A 6,044-nucleotide genomic window follows, 5' to 3' on the forward strand; every position below is an offset into this window, starting at 1 on the left:
GCTCCGCCGATACGAGCAGGCATACAGATCTGAGGTCTGTATGAACGGAGGGCTTTGCTCCACGCCACGTGGTTCGTGTTGAATTCCGTCCTCGCCAGCCTTGCTGCTGGCCGGAGCGCTTGGTCTTCATCGCCTCTGTCCCTCCGTGTCCTGGGGCGGATGATTTGATCGGAGGAGGAGAGTTTCATCCATGGGCTGGTCATTGTCACTGTTGTTCAACGGCCTCTTCCACATCCTCTTCATCGCCATCTGGAAACACATCAATACAAAAGGAGAAGCGAGTTTTCTTCCCAGCTGGTAAAGGAGAGGAAGATGAAGATGATTTATGAACTTCTTACTCCGGACCAGCTTGTTTTTGACTGGCTTGGATCTCCTCTCTCTTCAATGTCAGGATCAGAGGAATCATCCTCTTCTTCATCTTCCTCCTCCTCTCTCCCTCTTTTTCTTCCTTTTTCTCCGTCTCTTTTTTCTTTGCTTTCGCTCTGCTGCCCATTAAGTGCCTGGAATTATGATGGAAAAAGAAAACTGAGAGACTTTGAGTAGTTACAAGGAGAGATTCTGGCTTTAATTTAAATGATGTAGAAATATGAAATTATAAATTGTATATCATTTAAATAAAATATAACTCTTTCAGCAATGTTTACATAAAGAAATAAGTACGTTATATCAGTTATTGTTTGAATTATTCTTTCAGTAAAATATTATTTAAAACATTATTTAACATTAAGATATTATATATATATATATATATATATCTTAATGCTAAGTATATATATATATATATATATATCTCTATACACATACACACATACATACAGCATTTATTTAAAAATATTTGGAAATATTAATGCAATTTTTAATTAATTAATATACAGAATATACATATACACATTCTGTGCACACAAAAAGTTTGTTTCATGTGATAATACATGATTAATTGTCCATATCATTTTCATCCTATAAATGATATTGTATCATAAAAAAGGTTATTAATCATATTTTATTTTGAAATTGCTATAAAAATATGATAATATTCATGTATATATTAATTTTTTTTTTTTTTTTACATTTTAGACCGATTCTCTCTAGCTGAAGACATTTCAGACTCTACTGGAGAAAAAAAACTAACAGAAATTAATTGCCAAACAAAACAAACAATATGTAAGAATATACAATGCTCCTTTACCTCTTTTTTCTGTCTGTCCTCTCTCTTGTCTCTTCCTCATTTCCTACCGACCTCTATGTCTTCCTGTTTAATAGCGTATTTGGTGATCACCTCCTCCAGGCTGCTCAGAGCCACGTCTCTGTTTGAGCGGAGTTTTGCGGTTTAGTGTTGGATCAGTGAGAGCGGGGTCTAACGCTGAAGGGAAACAGGAAAATCACCCTCGCATGCTGAACGCCACGAGCACCAAACCAATCCACAAGTGTGCAGAAATCATGAATAAACATCAGCCTGGTCCTACACTAAAATACACATGTAGGTAGTTTCAACTGAAACTTGCACTGACTGATCTTGAAACATGTCTTAAGATGCACACCAGAAATGATTACGTTCTGTATCTGAGATGGAGCGTGAGCGAGAATTGAATTACTGGGTTTGAAGGAATCGGTGAGATGGGAGCCGGGTTGTGAACCATGTCCAGATGGCGCATCTCTCCTGGAGTTTGTTGCCCGCTCTCTCTGAAGGCTTCGCTTGAAGCGATCTGTGTGGTCTGTTTGCAGTGAGGATGAGTTTGTGGCGTTCGATTACGTGCGCGCTGAACCACCTTCAGGATATCCGGTGTAGTCCGCGGGTTGTGAAGAGCTTCTGGACTGTTAATGTAGCGTTCGATCTACGAACCGAAGACACCCAGAAAACAGTGAAGATGAAGATGAAATCGATATTTCATTCTATGACTGGTTTTTACCTTTATGTCAAAAATAAGCCAATATCATTTCAAGGGGATATTTCCTGTCATTAATCACTCTTTGCTTTATGTCGTAAGAGCTTCGCTTTGCATCATCTAGATCATTACAATATTAAGATATTTTGATGAAATCCAAAAGCTTTATGACCCTCTACAGACTTTCAAATATGCATGCTACTACTGTAAACACGTGTTGAAGACTGAAGAAATTGTTGAATAAAGTTAATATCTATGCTTTACACACAAAAAGTTGTCCTAGCTTCATAAAATTACAGATGAACCACTGATGTCACATTTCTGTGTCCTTATTGTTTCTGGACCTTAAGCGTATGTCGGATGTGTTGTAGGGTCAGAAAGCTTTAGGATTTACACCAAAAATATAATCATTCGTGTTCTGAATATAAACAAAGCTCTTACGGGTTTGAAGACAACGACGGCTGAGTAATTAATGACTGAATTTATTTTAGAGGGTGAACTTGAGTTTACAATTGATTTCCGATCAAAGCTTCACAGAGCGGTTTGATCATGACCACTGAACCAATCAAACAAACTGATTCAATCAAAAGAAAATAGGACGAGGAAGCCAAGAAAAACTTGCTGAGCTCAGTCCTGTCAGAAATTCAAGACTCATGACCCACTAACAGCACCTTTGAGCGTCCTCACGCCTCTTTCCTCAAAAGTGCAATCAGAGGATTAAAATGTCCTTCAAGATGATTCACTTTTTATCTCCATCACGGGCTCGAGGACAGAGGAGTGAGGGAATGAGCATTATTTTGACTAACGAGAACGAATGTTAAAGAGCAAAGGAAGCACCTTTTGTTGATCTCTGGGCAGCGTGTCCCACTGTAAGGAATCTTCTGCTCGATCACTCCGACCCGTAAGTGTGTTACAGCCTTCAGCTCACACAGTTTGTCATAGATCTTCATCATCTGAGACCACAAAAACAACGCTAAAGATCACACCTGATAAAACCTCTTTACCTCAAAGTCGTTGTATTGGAGAGTCTTCCAGAAGTTTGTATTTTGAACTTCCAGATCAGGCCTGAAAGAGACTCACCTTGCGTTTGAGCTTGTGCTCCTGAATGTAACTGGAGTCCTCTTTTCCAGATCGTCGACGCTCAACTCTCGCTCCTGAAGCCGCCGGATCTCTCGCTGTACACCTTCAACAGGTTTTCCAGGCATGCTATCTGAAAGTAAGCCACGAGACACACACAGATTACAATGAACATGAACACACAGCCAGACAAAAGCTCACTTCAACGTCATACAAGCATAAAGAACAACTGTAAGATTTCAAGAAGTAGATTCTGATCATGTCATTATACAAAATATCTTTAACGCGGAACATTGTGTGACCTAACTAGCACATGATATTTGAATTTAGCCCAATATATTCTGTAAAAGCCTACTCTTACACTGTACAAAATATACACCAATAGGGTACAATGTTCATTTTTTACCTGGATTTTGAAATTTGATCATATGTGTGTTGTGTTTATGATTAATGGTCACCGTCTGTAAATACTGGATAATGTCTGGGCAACCAGTTAGGTTTCAGTTGTATATATATATATATATATATATATATATATATATATATATATATATATATATATATATATATATACATATACATATACATATATATATATATACATATAATATAATATAAAGTCAATTGCAGCTAAAAGTCAATGCTTTCAAACAGGAATATTTCACACTAGCTTTAAATGAAACACAGTCCAGACTGTTTTAAAATCCTCACGGATAAGCTATAGGAAATGACTGGAACAGAGCTTATCTAAAATGCAAGACCACAAATCACGTCAGCCTTCAAAGCATAAATTCATTTCATCTCTAATACCTGTCTCCTCAAGCCCTTTTAGTTTTCTTTCGTTTCCTCTTCATCCTCTCGCTTTCTCCTCTTCTTCTTTAAGCCGCTCCTGCTCCTGTATGTTTGTGCCGTTGCTCTTCTGCTACCAGGTTTCGCGTCTGGGAGGGCACGGGCTGTGGCTGGAGCTCCTCTTCCGAGCCGTGTGCTGTTTGAGAACGGTGCAGAGTTCATTGATGTAGGCGAAGGTTTTGCAGGGTGTTGGCCTGGGCTCATGTGAGGCAGCGGCCCAGAGTGTTACGAAACTCCACCGACGCCAGGAAGGTCGGGTGGCGCTTTGAGTATCTGCTTTGAGGCAGGTCACGACCAGGATGGTCTTGAGAGTGTTTAGAGCAATGCTCCACAAACTGCAGAATAAAGGTTAGATTCAAGTGGGGAAAAGAGTAGGATAGCTTTAATATGATAACTCAAAAATACATGCTTTTAAGATACATTTAAGACCAAGTAAAGAAAATTTAGGAAATAAATTAATTTGGAACACAATGCATTAATATTGTCCCTAAATATAAATATCTTGTTCTACATTGCATCAAACTTTGAAAATAAAACTCTTTTTTTTTTTTTTTTTTTAGATTTCGTTACATTTTTAATTCATTTTACACAAAGAAAACACTAGAATATTTTTATGAGTGTGATCATTAGGCACAGTATAGTTATTTCTATAATGTTAGTCAACACCTAAAGATTCTTAAATAAAGATACATTTTACTTGAGAGAAGCAAAACTAAATAAACCAAGAAGTCTTGTTTTCTGAGTTTAGGACTAAAGTGGGCTAAGAAAAAATCTACTTTATTCAAACAATAAGATGATTTTTGTAGCTCATTAACATTTAAAAGCACAAAACAAGTCATAAGTAACAACTTGGTATGTGTGTGTAGAAATAGCCAATAATACAATCAGCCATTCTTGAATCTTGAATCATTAAGATCATGTTCCATGAAAATATTGTACATTTCATATCATAATTATATCAAAACTTTGCTAAGAACGGATCCATTTAGTTAAAACTTTAAATTATCTGATTTTGTTTCAAGCAGAAAACAAGACTTCACCTCTTCACTTCACATCTCAAATATATGCATCTTTCTCTAAAGAAGTTTCCCATTGAGGAAAACATTGCACTGCATGTAACTTTGTAAGATTTTAAGACAATCGGGAATCCTAAAAAACCTCGCCAGGCAACAAAACACTTATAAACTGTCCTGTTAGCTATTTTACGCAGTATGCCGTCAGTATATACTTGTTAACAAACACACCTCTGCAAACAGTTTTTCATTCTCCACCTGCAGGACATGAACATCCTTCTTCGAGGCGAACGGAGACCTGCGTGATGTGCGTCCGAGCCGGCAGCTGATTCTTCACGGGGGTTTGCGGCTGGCAGTTCGTGGCGTGGGAACAGGACGGAGGCAGATGTGGAGCGCTTCTTCATCGTCGTCGTCGAGGATCACAATGCTGTCCATCACTGCTCCGGTCATCCGGAAGGGAGGAGAGAGATTTGCTGAGGAGTAATGAATGTGGGAGTGTCAGGCCTGCATGACAGTTACACCAATACCTGAAAACATACTTCATGACTTCACTCTTTGTGCAAGATTGATGTCTTAAGCCAGCCAGCAGAGTAGGTATAATTATATTTCAGTTCTATGAAAAAGATTGCATTTTCATCTTAACATCTACATTGAATCAAATGTTTATTTGTTCAGCTTTCTTTACATACTTGAGCACTAAGCATCGAATTGGTCGAGAGACAGGCAAAGTCCAAATAGTCCAAAATCCTTATGTACCTAAAAGAAAAATATTAATCAGTGTAATACTTCTGCATGCAAGAGACAATTGTGTTAATATATAACTAAATTTAATTTGATAACTAAAAAAAAAAAAAAAAAAAAACGTTTTTTAAACGGTTTTGGATAGTATTAGTCACCACTGCAATAAAAAAAGAAGCAAAAGTCAGGCTATATAAAGAATAATGATTTTTATTATAGTGACTGTAATGATTATGGTATTTGGCGGTAACTATATTTACAATGGCAGCATTTTTTTTTTTTTATTTTCACAGCAACCAGATTATTTAAGACAAATTCAAACGACACCTTAATATAACAATAATAACTGCATATTATTTGCCATTCATATAATATTTCGTGTTAGATTGCCTGATGATCTAGCGCTTTATTTCGGTCCAAGCGGTCCAGTTTACTTCCGTTTTAGTTAAAAGCCTTAAACCCTCGCCCATGAATTGTAACTGCA

The 6,044-nt window shown here is 37.4% G+C and overlaps 1 pseudogene; it reads right to left on the minus strand.

Annotated features, from left to right (window-relative positions):
* Positions 1-334: 334 nt before the first annotated feature.
* LOC122360787 lies at positions 335-5,284 on the minus strand (annotated as a pseudogene).
* Positions 5,285-6,044: the final 760 nt, after the last annotated feature.

This window comes from Puntigrus tetrazona, chromosome 16, assembly GCF_018831695.1.
Source record: "Puntigrus tetrazona isolate hp1 chromosome 16, ASM1883169v1, whole genome shotgun sequence".
Taxonomy (NCBI): Eukaryota; Metazoa; Chordata; class Actinopteri; order Cypriniformes; family Cyprinidae; genus Puntigrus; species Puntigrus tetrazona.